At 46.7% G+C, this 13,883-nt stretch overlaps 1 long non-coding RNA gene across 1 annotated transcript in view; it reads left to right on the top strand.

Moving 5' to 3' along the window:
• Positions 1-3,344: 3,344 nt before the first annotated feature.
• LOC141152912 (uncharacterized) overlaps positions 3,345-13,883 on the top strand; it is a 32,500-nt gene continuing 21,961 nt past the window's right edge. The window contains exons 1-3 of the long non-coding RNA XR_012247193.1: positions 3,345-3,467; positions 3,707-3,763; positions 5,978-5,999. This is a non-coding gene — a long non-coding RNA (uncharacterized lncRNA). The remainder of the gene's footprint in view (positions 3,468-3,706; positions 3,764-5,977; positions 6,000-13,883) is intronic.

Raw genomic sequence — 13,883 nt, 5'->3', positions numbered from 1 at the left:
AAAGCTGACGTGCCCCCTGGGCCGTGGGGCACTCGGATCCGGGCAATAGGGAGACGATGGGGGTAGTAGTGGCTGCCCGGTTCCGTGGCTCAGGGTGGTCAGGCCAATGGTAGTCTGCTATGTTCTGCTGATAATGTCCGACTACGCCACCCGTGGATTTGCGGTTATTAGGAACCGCCGCTGCATGCAGACCGCTGGGGCTGATGAGATGTGCAGCTATGGTAGTGTGACTCCCCACGGGAAGAGTGCGGCCCCAGGGCAGTATAGTGGATGGTGGGAGTGATGGTAGTGAGAGTCCCAGTGATGATAGTGCTGGAGGAGCAAGGAGCACACAGACAACAGGTTGCAGTCCAGGGTCTTTACTTGAACAGGTAAACTGACCCACAAGCAGTCCCAGCTAGGAGGGGACCTGGATGTCTGAGAGCAACGGGGAAATTGGCCCTGGTCAGGGTGAGGGTGTAGGCCTACCGTGCTTTCTGCGCTCCTTCTGACTATCTCCTCCTGATAGGATAACAGCCCACGTTTCCAAGCTTTTCGTGTATTCTCGCCTGTATGGCCTGCGACGTGGGTTCCTTTCTGCTCCCAGCCTTGTACGGCTTTACTGGTCCCTTCGGTTGTGGCAGGGCCTCCAGGCTTCTTAGGCCAAGGAAAGTACAGTCCCTTGCGGACTGGTTCTCTGCTGGAGGATGTAGAATCCTTCCAGCCTCAGACACCAAAGTCTGGTAAAATGAAGTCTTTTCTCTGCCAAGACAGGCTCTCTTCGCCTCTTGTCTCTGGCTGGTGGCTCTCCTCCTGCCACACTTCCTCTTAGTTTACAATGCAACTTTCTGTCCCTGCTCCACTCTGGGACACGTCTCAAAGCTGAGACAGGCAATCCAGTTCTCCCTAACCCTGTCCCCAGTACCAGCTTTTATAGGGGCAGCCTGCTTCCCCTACTGGCCTGAGACAGGAGGCATTGCATGCTAATGTTCCCCTAACCAGAGAACCTCCCCCTTGCTCTCAGACACAGCTTTATTACACTAGTGGCATCCAGGTAGGGTGACACATTATCTCTCTGGTGTTTACTCAAGCTAAGTTTTTCCCCTTTGTTTGTCTACCTTGTTGTCTTTAGTTTATTGTGGGGCCTCACCAGTGCTCACTCCCCCATCCCTATCTAGGGCCTAGCATTAGGGATATACAGGAATTAGGTTTCCTGTTCGGCGATAGGTGCTGAACCTATATAGGGATGGTAGGATAGGTAGGGTGATATTAGATCTGCCTAGGGGTCTCCACTCCCCCTTTCCCAAGCATTTTGGGCTGGTCTCCACTCCCCCTTTCCCAAGCATTTTGGGCTACCTTCCCCTCATCCGTTCGTGTTGCACTTAGTCTTTCCCACACCGTGCATCACAGATTGACTAAGTGACCCCAAAAAAAAAAATCTTATAAAGCCGTAACGTAGTGCACATGGGCGGGGAAAGGCCAAAGAGCGCCGGTGCATGCGCACTACAATACTTTGCTCTGCCCTCGGCAGGGCAGAGAGAAGTGTAAATAATGTCCAAAGCAGATCAGAAAAATTGCAACTTTGCTTTCATAATCGTGCTCAGTAGTGCAGAACTAAGCTCCTATCCCATACGAACCGGGTGCATTAACTTCTATACAAATGTGCAAATCCATGTAAAATATCAAAAAAAGATAGAAGGCACTCACTGGTTCTTGTAAAAACTTACTTTTTATTGTTGCATTAAAATCACAACAAGCTGGGGGGTACACGTGTAACACCTGTGCCGACGACGGCCGTTTCGTTCCTATGAGCGCTTCCACGGGTCAAGCAGGTATAAGAAAAGCTATTTTTTGTTTTATGGATAGCACAATCAGGACTTATATACAGCATTGCATTGTAAAATGCTGTCGCATAGGGCTTACAGGTGCTGGCTCTGCTTTATATGGGAAAATAAACTAAGCCAATAATAATAACTGGCCTACACAATGCAGCACTTCAAATAGCAAATGAATCCGAAAAAGAAAAGAAGTACAGCTGCTTTAAATTCAAAACCATTACATCTTTATTTCATATACATAAAAAATGTTCAAATAGGGAGAAATGGCAAAGAAACCCGACACATCCAGGCATGTTGTCTCGGCGGCGCTTCCGATGGCCGTGTCAGAGCGGAAGCCGTGGGGTCTGCCTGACGCGTTGGCCGGGGGGCGGAGTTGGGTGATGTGGCACGCTGACCCCGCCGCTTCCGCTCTGACAAAGCCACAGGGAGCGCCGCCGAGACCACATGCCGCTTACACTGGTGAGTGTATATATAAAAAGGAGCCTCTTCTCTCTGCCCTATTTACTCCCCCCCCCCCTAAGAAGCTAATGCAAAACGTGCATTGGAAGTGATGATTTAGTGATCTGGAGTCAGTCTGGAGGAGGTGTGACAAGGTTCATGTAGCTGGTAATAAATCCAGGTGTTAGATTTAGTTCTTTGTCAGAGACATGAACATCCTTATCAGCTTGAATACCCAGATTTTTCTCTCTCCATCTTTCTTAAAATGTCTTTTCAGTATTAACACTTGTAAATCTGACATACTGCAGAGCAGTAGAAACGTGTCCTGTGCAGTCATGGATCACGCTTCTCTATCTGTCATTGGTGGATGACTCTAGGTTTGGTGAATGCCAGGAGAACGTTACCTGCCTGACTACATTGTGGCAGCTGTAAACTTTGGTGGAGGAGGATAATGCCATGGGGGTGTTTTTTAGGGGTCGGCCTTGGCATCATAGTTCCAGTGAAGGGAAGTCTTAATTCTTCAGCATAGAAGACAATAAGGAGAAATGTATGCTTCTAACATTGTGGGAACAGTTTGGAGAAGGTCCTTTACTGTCCCAGCATGACTATGCTCCAGTGCACAAAGCAAGGTTCATAAAGGTTGTGAGAGTTAGGCGTGGAAGAACCTGACTGACCACACAGAACCCGGACTTCAGACCCATCCAACACCTTTGGGATGAAGATTGCTGGTCAGGACCATCCATCCAGCATCAGCTATTCTGAATTAAGGGGCAACATTTTTAAAAAATGCCTCTAAAATCTTGTTGAAAGGGACCAACTCGCAATTAATGCCTAAGGATTTGGAATGAGATGTTATCAAATTCTGCACCCCTATACTTAGTTTCATGTGGTATATATGTATAATAACAATATAAGAAAAACATTGAATTATAAGACACTTCTGCACATATGTGGTCATGGGTGTGTGGGGGGGTCCTATTATTTCTAACAATTTGCTGTATCAGAATATTTACATACATTTATAAACCCTCCATAGACTTTATTACATATGATTATATTGGATCTCATTGGCTGCAGGGCACATTCTAGAATGTTGTGACATCACAGGATCGACGCCATGGTGACCTCTGCCTGGACATTATGACATCATGAGGACTATATAAGCAGCCGCTCGCCTGGAACTCCTCTGAGGGTTATAGTAGGAGTATTACAGTGAGTATGCTTGTCTTACACTCCTCTCCTGACCTTACTATTTCCCATTTCCTACCTACATAAGTGTGTGATTTCTTATGACGCGCTTCCTCTACTTCCCAATTCTCATGTCCCATACATTATTAATGAGAAAACTTTATATTTGTTAATTAGCTTGTAATGGAAATATTTACTATTGATACAATTGGTATTTAAGATCTGGCTATTTATAAGGAAACTTCTCTATTTCTCCAATTCAGGATTTTGCGTTTATTTCTATTTGAAAAATGACGAGCGAAAATCCAAGAGGAATTCATGTAAGACTGAAATAAGAGAAGTCATGTAATTCAGGATAGTGACCGTAATGCTGCCTCTATACATATATATAATAATGAATTTCTGTTGTCTGATGTCCGTTCTTTATGCACGGCCAAATGCCCGGACCAGTCAGGTCACTACGATTACAACGATACCAAACTTTTTTTTTTTTTTTAAGTGGTGAAAAAAAAAATGTAAAAAAAAAAAAATAGCTTCAGTCTCCATTTTTATATACCTGTAACATTATTATTGTTGGTGGATGGAGCTGTGTGGGGCTTGTGTTTTTTGCATGGTGACCTGATGTTTTTTATTGATACTATTTTGGGGTAGTTACGACGCTTCGATCGCTTCTTAATAAGTTTTTTTGTGAAGTTGTAGCAATCAAAAACACAATTTTGCCATTTTGATTTCGTTTTTGCTTTACAGTTTTTACAGATTGGGTCAATTAATTTTATATTTTCACAGATCGGACTTTTCTGAACACGCTGATACCAAATATGTGTATTTTTTTTACTTTCTTTAATGTTGATTGGAGAAAAGGGGGGGTGGTTTGAATTTTTTTAAAAAACATTTCTTCACTTTTTTCTTTGTTAGTCCTTTTAGGGAACTTGAATCTGCAATTGTCTGATCTCTTATGCCATATAAAGCAATATAGTAGTATTGAGGTATATAGCAAAAATCACAGTCTTCTATGACGTCCAGCCACAGGCAGAACATCACAGGAGAGATAACATGACAGACACAGAAGTGTTTATCCGGCTCCAAGCTGTCATAACAGCCCACCGGCCCCCTGTGATCACATCGCGCTTAAATGCCGCAGCAACTGACAGCAGCATTAAATAGTTTCCCAGCAGCAGTCGGTGGGCACGCCAATCACTGCTGTCAGAGGCAGATGCCGTCTGTATAATACAGCCAACATCTGCCCATGGTGGAGGGGGCTCTGCTTTTGAGACCGCGCCAAAGTCCCTGACACACTGCATGAAGAACATATCTGTCCTGGGGCAATAAAGGGTTAAGTCTATGTATCGTACAGCCCCCCCCCCCCCGGAATACTCCCAACTCTGTGTGACATTAGGGCAGATTTAGCAATGCAGCCCGGCCAGTGTACCCCATTATTAACACTAACAAAAATGGAAAAAATGAACGAAGCTTCCGAGATTCACAATACACAACTGATTTATAAATACATTCCACATATTTTATTCTTCAAGAAGTAGAAAATAAAGTCAGATGAGTGGTCAGCAGATGCCGCCCTGAGTGGTCAGCAGATGCCGCCCTGAGTCGTCAGCAGATGCCGTCCTGAGTGGTCAGCAGATGCCGCCCTGAGTGGTCAGCAGATGCCGTCCTGAGTGGTCAGCAGATGCCGTCCTGAGTCGTCAGCAGATGCCGTCCTGAGTGGTCACCAGATGCCGCCCTGAGTGGTCAGCAGATGCCGTCCTGAGTGGTTAGCAGATGCCGCCCTGAGTGGTCAACAGATGCCGCCCTGAGTGGTCAGCAGATGCCGTCCTGAGTGGTCAGCAGATGATGCCCTGAGTGGTCAGCAGATGCTGTCCTGAGTGGTCAGGAGATGCCGCCCTGAGTGGTCAGGAGATGCCGTCCTGAGCGGTCAGCAGATGCCGTCCTGAGCGGTCAACAGATGCCGTCCTGAGCGGTCAACAGATGCCGCCCTGAGAGGTCTGCAGATGATGCCCTGAGTGGTCAGCAGATGCCGCCCTGAGTGGTCAGCAAAAGATGCCCTGAGTGGTCAGCAGATGCCGCCCTGAGTTGTCAGCAGATGACGCTCTGAGCGGTCAGCAGATGCCGCCCTGAGCGGTCAGCAAATGCCGCCCTGAGCAGTCCGCAGATGCCGCCCTGAGCGGTCACCAGATGCCGCCCTGAGCGGTCATCAGATGCCGCCCTGAGTGGTCAGCAGATGCCGTCCTGAGTGATTAGCAGATGCCGCCCTGAGTGGTCAGCAGATGCCGCCCTGAGTGTTCAGCAGATGCCGGGGTCACATACCAGGCGTGCTCTTTATGGACTATATGAATGCTGCATGGGGCACGGACTGGCTCTCTGCCCATAGATTGCACTAGTATTAATAAATATATCAAGTGTGATTGTTTAACAACCCATTCATTATCCAGAGTAATGGAAGCCTATGAATATGTGATGTACAATGTAAGGAGATGAAATATTTCATGGACTTTTTACACTTCTCTGTTTTACTATTACAGACTGCAGAAAGCAACATCCCATGTAAGTATTGACATTCTCACAGGCATTTATAGCATTTATACCTCGCCATGTCCCCCAGAACCCTGCTCCGGTCTGTGCAGCGCGGGGCCTGAAGCTTTCCACAGCAGGCACTATCTAGTGAAGTCATCGTGCCTGCTGACCTGAGTCTCACACACCCAGGGGCCGCTGAATGGTGGAGCAGGAAGCCGATAGTAACATTGTGATTACAGTTGGGGTGATGGGGGAGCAGGAAGCCGATAGTAACATTGTGATGATGGTTGGGATAATGGGGGAACAGGAAGCCAATAGTAACATTGTGATGACAGTTGGGGTGATGAGAAAAAAGGAAGCTGATAGTAACATTGTGATGACGGTTGGGGTGATGGGGGAACAGGAAGCCAATAGTAACATTGTGATGACAGTTGGGATGATGGGGGAACAGGAAGCAAATAGTAACATTCTGATAACAGTTGGGGTGATGGGGGAACAGGAAGCTGATAGTAACATTGTGATGATGGTTGGGTTGATGGGGGAACAGGAAGCCAATAGTTACATTGTGATGACAGTTGGTGTGATGGGGGAACAGGAAGCCGATAGTAACATTGTGATGACAGTTGGTGTGATGGGGGAACAGGAAGCCGATAGTAACATTGTGATGATGGTTGAGGGGATGGAGGAACAGGAAGCCGATAGTAACATTGTGATGACGGTTGGGAGGATGGAGGAACAGGAAGCCGATAGTAACATTGTGATGACAGTTGAGGTGATGGGAGAACAGGAAGCCGATAGTAACATTGTGATGACAGTTGGGGTGATGAGAAAAAAGGAAGCTGATAGTAACATTGTGATGACGGTTGGGGTGATGGGGGAACAGGAAGACAATAGTAACATTGTGATGACAGTTGGGATGATGGGGGAACAGGAAGCTAATAGTAACATTCTGATAACAGTTGGGGTGATGGGGGAACAGGAAGCCGATAGTAACATTGTGATGATGGTTGGGTTGATGGGGGAACAGGAAGCCAATAGTTACATTGTGATGACAGTTGGTGTGATGGGGGAACAGGAAGCCGATAGTAACATTGTGATTACAGTTGGTGTGATGGGGGAACAGGAAGCCGATAGTAACATTGTGATGATGGTTGAGGGGATGGAGGAACATGAAGCCGATAGTAACATTGTGATGACGGTTGGGAGGATGGAGGAACAGGAAGCCGATAGTAACATTGTGATGACAGTTGAGGTGATGGGGGAACAGGAAGCCGATAGTAACATTGTGATGACAATTGGGGTGATGAGAAAAAAGGAAGCTGATAGTAACATTGTGATGACGGTTGGGATAATGGGGGAACAGGAAGCCAATAGTAACATTGTGATGACAGTTGGAGTGATGAGAAAAAAGGAAGCTGATAGTAACATTGTGATGACGGTTGGGGTGATGAGAAAAAAGGAAGCTGATAGTAACATTGTGATGACGGTTGGGGTGATGGGGGAACAGGAAGCCAATAGTAACATTGTGATGACAGTTGGGATGATGGGGGAACAGGAAGCTAATAGTAACATTCTGATAACAGTTGGGGTGATGGGGGAACAGGAAGCCGATAGTAACATTGTGATGATGGTTGGGTTGATGGGGGAACAGGAAGCCAATAGTTACATTGTGATGACAGTTGGTGTGATGGGGGAACAGGAAGCCGATAGTAACATTGTGATGACAGTTGGTGTGATGGGGGAACAGGAAGCCGATAGTAACATTGTGATGATGGTTGAGGGGATGGAGGAACAGGAAGCCGATAGTAACATTGTGATGACGGTTGGGAGGATGGAGGAACAGGAAGCCGATAGTAACATTGTGCTGACGGTTGGGGTGATGGGGGAACAGGAAGCCGATAGTAACATTGTGATGATGGTTGAGGGGATGGAGGAACAGGAAGCCGATAGTAACATTGTGATGACTGTTGGGAGGATGGAGGAACAGGAAGCCGATAGTAACATTGTGATGACTGTTGGGAGGATGGAGGAACAGGAAGCCGATAGTAACATTATGATGATGGTTGGGGTGATGGGAGAAAAGGAAGCTGATAGTAACATTGTGATGACGGTTGGGGTGATGGGAGAAAAGGAAGCCCATAGTAACATTGTGATGACAATTGGGGTGATGAGAGAAAAGGAAGCTGATAGTAACATTGTAATGACGGTTGGGGTGATGGGGGAACAGGAAGCCAATAGTAACATTGTGATGACAGTTGAGGTGATGGGGGAAAAGGAAGCCGATAGTAACATTGTGATGACGGTTGGGGGGATGGAGGAACAGGAAGCCAATAGTAACCTTGTCATGATGGTTGAGGGGATGGAGGAACAGTAAGCCGATAGTAACATTGTGATGACTGTAGGGAGGATGGAGGAACAGTAAGCCGATAGTAACACTGTGATGACGGTTGGGGTGATGGGGGAACAGGAAGCCGATAGTAACATTGTGATGACTGTTGGGAGGATGGAGGAACAGGAAGCCAATAGTAACATTATGATGATGGTTGGGGTGATGGGAGAAAAGGAAGCTGATAGTAACATTGTGATGACAGTTGGGGTGATGGGAGAAAAGGAAGCCGATAGTAACATTGTGATGACGGTTGGTGTGATGAGGGAACAGGAAGCCAATAGTAACATTGTGATGACAGTTGAGGTGATGGGAGAAAAGGAAGCTGATAGTAACATTGTGATGACAGTTGAGGTGATGGGAGAAAAGGAAGCCCATAGTAACATTGTGATGACAGTTGGGGTGATGGGGGAACAGGAAGCCAATAGTAACATTGTGATGACTGTTGGGGTGATGAGAAAAAAGGAAGGTGATAGTAGCATTGTGATAACGGTTGGGTTGATGGGGGAACAGGAAGCCGATAGTAACATTGTGATGATAGTTGGCGTGATGGGGGAACAGGAAGCCGATAGTAACATTGTGATGACAATTGGGGTGATGAGAGAAAAGGAAGCTGATAGTAACATTGTAATGACGGTTGGGGTGATGGGGGAACAGGAAGCCAATAGTAACATTGTGATGACAGTTGAGGTGATGGGGGAAAAGGAAGCCGATAGTAACATTGTGATGACGGTTGGGTTGATGGGGGAACAGGAAGCCGATAGTAACATTGTGATGACAGTTGGTGTGATGGGGGAACAGGAAGCCGATAGTAACATTGTGATGATGGTTGAGGGGATGGAGGAACAGGAAGCCGATAGTAACATTGTGATGACTGTTGGGAGGATGGAGGAACAGGAAGCCAATAGTAACATTGGTGATGATGGTTGAGGGGATGGAGGAACAGGAAGCCGATAGTAACATTGTGATGACTGTTGGGAGGATGGAGGAACAGGAAGCCGATAGTAACATTGTGATGACGGTTGGGGGGATGGAGGAACAGGAAGCCGATAGTAACATTGTGATGATGGTTGAGGGGATGGAGGAACAGGAATCCGATAGTAACATTGTGATGACTGTTGGGAGGATGGAGGAGCAGGAAGCCGATAGTAACATTGTGATGACTGTTGGGAGGATGGAGGAACAGGAAGCCGATAGTAACATTATGATGATGGTTGGGGTGATGGGAGAAAAGGAAGCTGATAGTAACATTGTGATGACAGTTGGGGTGATGGGAGAAAAGGAAGCCGATAGTAACATTGTGATGACTGTTGGGGTGATGGGGGAACAGGAAGCCAATAGTAACATTGTGATGACAGTTGAGGTGATGGGAGAAAAGGAAGCTGATAGTAACATTGTGATGACAGTTGGGGTGATGGGAGAAAAGGAAGCCGATAGTAACATTGTGATGACGGTTGGGGTGATGGGAGAAAAGGAAGCTGATAGTAACATTGTGATGACAGTTGGGGTGATGAGAAAAAAGGAAGCTGATAGTAACATTGTGATGACGGTTGGGATAATGGGGGAACAGGAAGCCAATAGTAACATTGTGATGACAGTTGGGGTGATGAGAAAAAAGGAAGCTGATAGTAACATTGTGATGACGGTTGGGGTGATGAGAAAAAAGGAAGCTGATAGTAACATTGTGATGGCGGTTGGGGTGATGGGGGAACAGGAAGCCAATAGTAACATTGTGATGTCGGTTGGAATGATGGGGGAACAGGAAGCTAATAGTAACATTCTGATAACAGTTGGGGTGATGGGGGAACAGGAAGCCGATAGTAACATTGTGATGATGGTTGGGTTGATGGGGGAACAGGAAGCCAATAGTTACATTGTGATGACAGTTGGTGTGATGGGGGAACAGGAAGCCGATAGTAACATTGTGATGACAGTTGGTGTGATGGGGGAACAGGAAGCCGATAGTAACATTGTGATGATGGTTGAGGGGATGGAGGAACAGGAAGCCGATAGTAACATTGTGATGACGGTTGGGAGGATGGAGTAACAGGAAGCTGATAGTAACATTGTGATGACAGTTGAGGTGATGGGGGAACAGGAAGCCGATAGTAACATTGTGATGACAATTGGGGTGATGAGAAAAAAAGAAGCTGATAGTAACATTGTGATGACGGTTGGGATAATGGGGGAACAGGAAGCCAATAGTAACATTGTGATGACAGTTGGGGTGATGAGAAAAAAGGAAGCTGATAGTAACATTGTGATGACGGTTGGGGTGATGAGAAAAAAGGAAGCTGATAGTAACATTGTGATGACGGTTGGGGTGATGGGGGAACAGGAAGCCAATAGTAACATTGTGATGACAGTTGGGATGATGGGGGAACAGGAAGCTAATAGTAACATTCTGATAACAGTTGGGGTGATGGGGGAACAGGAAGCCGATAGTAACATTGTGATGATGGTTGGGTTGATGGGGGAACAGGAAGCCAATAGTTACATTGTGATGACAGTTGGTGTGATAGGGGAACAGGAAGCCGAGAGTAACATTGTGATGACAGTTGGTGTGATGGGGGAACAGGAAGCCGATAGTAACATTGTTATGATGGTTGAGGGGATGGAGGAACAGGAAGCCGATAGTAACATTGTGATGACGGTTGGGAGGATGGAGGAACAGGAAGCCGATAGTAACATTGTGATGACGGTTGGGGTGATGGGGGAACAGGAAGCCGATAGTAACATTGTGATGATGGTTGAGGGGATGGAGGAACAGGAAGCCGATAGTAACATTCTGATGACTGTTGGGAGGATGGAGGAACAGGAAGCCGATAGTAACATTGTGATGACTGTTGGGAGGATGGAGGAACAGGAAGCCAATAGTAACATTATGATGATGGTTGGGGTGATGGGAGAAAAGGAAGCTGATAGTAACATTGTGATGACGGTTGGGGTGATGGGAGAAAAGGAAGCCCATAGTAACATTGTGATGACAATTGGGGTGATGAGAGAAAAGGAAGCTGATAGTAACATTGTAATGACGGTTGGGGTGATGGGGGAACAGGAAGCCAATAGTAACATTGTGATGACAGTTGAGGTGATGGGGGAAAAGGAAGCAGATAGTAACATTGTGATGACGGTTGGGTTGATGGGGGAACAGGAAGCCGATAGTAACATTGTGATGACAGTTGGTGTGATGGGGGAACAGGAAGCCGATAGTAATATTGTGATGATGGTTGAGGGGATGGAGGAACAGGAAGCCGATAGTAACATTGTGATGACTGTTGGGAGGATGGAGGAACAGGAAGCCAATAGTAACATTGTGATGATGGTTGAGGGGATGGAGGAACAGGAAGCCGATAGTAACATTGTGATGACTGTTGGGAGGATGGAGGAACAGGAAGCCGATAGTAACATTGTGATGACGGTTGGGGTGATGGGGGATCAGGAAGCCGATAGTAACATTGTGATGATGGTTGAGGGGATGGAGGAACAGGAAGCCGATAGTAACATTGTGATGACTGTTGGGAGGATGGAGGAACAGGAAGCCGATAGTAACATTGTGATGACGGTTGGGGGGATGGAGGAACAGGAAGCCGATAGTAACATTGTGATGATGGTTGAGGGGATGGAGGAACAGGAATCCGATAGTAACATTGTGATGACTGTTGGGAGGATGGAGGAACAGGAAGCCGATAGTAACATTGTGATGACTGTTGGGAGGATGGAGGAACAGGAAGCCGATAGTAACATTATGATGATGGTTGGGGTGATGGGAGAAAAGGAAGCTGATAGTAACATTGTGATGACAGTTGGGGTGATGGGAGAAAAGGAAGCCGATAGTAACATTGTGATGACGGGTGGGGTGATGGGGGAACAGGAAGCCAATAGTAACATTGTGATGACAGTTGAGGTGATGGGAGAAAAGGAAGCTGATAGTAACATTGTGATGACAGTTGGGGTGATGGGAGAAAAGGAAGCCGATAGTAACATTGTGATGACGGTTGGGGTGATGGGAGAAAAGGAAGCTGATAGTAACATTGTGATGACAGTTGGGGAGATGGGAGAAAAGGAAGCCGATAGTAACATTGTGATGACGGTTGGGGTGATGGGGGAACAGGAAGCCAATAGTAACATTGTGATGACAGTTGAGGTGATGGGAGAAAAGGAAGCTGATAGTAACATTGTGATGACGGTTGGGTTGATGGGGGAACAGGAAGCCGATAGTAACATTGTGATGACAGTTGGTGTGATGGGGGAACAGGAAGCCAATAGTAAGATTGTGATGATGATTGAGGGGATGGAGGAACAGGAAGCCGATAGTAACATTGTGATGACTGTTGGGAGGATGGAGGAACAGGAAGTCAATAGTAACCTTGTGATGATGGTTGAGGGGATGGAGGAACAGGAAGCCGATAGTAACATTGTGATGACTGTTGGGAGGATGGAGGAACAGGAAGCCGATAGTAACATTGTGATGACGGTTGGGGTGATGGGGGAACAGGAAGCCGATAGTAACATTGTGATGATGGTTGAGGGGATGGAGGAACAGGAAGCCGATAGTAACATTGTGATGACTGTTGGGAGGATGGAGGAACAGGAAGCCGATAGTAACTTTGTGATGACGGTTGGGGGGGTGGAGGAACAGGAAGCCGATAGTAACACTGTGATGATGGTTGAGGGGATGGAGGAACAGGAAGCTGATAGTAACATTGTGATGACTGTTGGGAGGATGGAGGAACAGGAATCCGATAGTAACATTGTGATGACTGTTGGGAGGATGGTGGAACAGGAAGCCGATAGTAACATTATGATGATGGTTGGGGTGATGGGAGAAAAGGAAGCTGATAGTAACATTGTGATGACAGTTGGGGTGATGGGAGAAAAGGAAGCCGATAGTAACATTGTGATGACGGTTGGGGTGATGGGGGAATAGGAAGCCAATAGTAACATTGTGATGACAGTTTTGAGGTGATGGGAGAAAAGGAAGCTGATAGTAACATTGTGATGACGGTTGGGTTGATGGGGGAACAGGAAGCCGATAGTAACATTGTGATGACAGTTGGTGTGATGGGGGAACAGGAAGCCAATAGTAAGATTGTGATGATGATTGAGGGGATGGAGGAACAGGAAGCCGATAGTAACATTGTGATGACTGTTGGGAGGATGGAGGAACAGGAAGTCAATAGTAACCTTGTGATGATGGTTGAGGGGATGGAGGAACAGGAAGCCGATAGTAACATTGTGATGACTGTTGGGAGGATGGAGGAACAGGAAGCCGATAGTAACATTGTGATGACGGTTGGGGTGATGGGGGAACAGGAAGCCGATAGTAACATTGTGATGATGGTTGAGGGGATGGAGGAACAGGAAGCCGATAGTAACATTGTGATGACTGTTGGGAGGATGGAGGAACAGGAAGCCGATAGTAACATTGTGATGACGGTTGGGGGGATGGAGGAACAGGAAGCCGATAGTAACACTGTGATGATGGTTGAGGGGATGGAGGAACAGGAAGCTGATAGTAACATTGT

Source organism: Phyllobates terribilis, unplaced genomic scaffold (assembly GCF_046119375.1).
Source record: "Phyllobates terribilis strain yellow unplaced genomic scaffold, ASM4611937v1 Scaffold_7__3_contigs__length_470593459, whole genome shotgun sequence".
Taxonomy (NCBI): Eukaryota; Metazoa; Chordata; class Amphibia; order Anura; family Dendrobatidae; genus Phyllobates; species Phyllobates terribilis.
The sequence above is the reverse complement of the archived record's forward strand: the minus strand, read 5'-3'. Positions and strand labels throughout refer to the sequence as shown.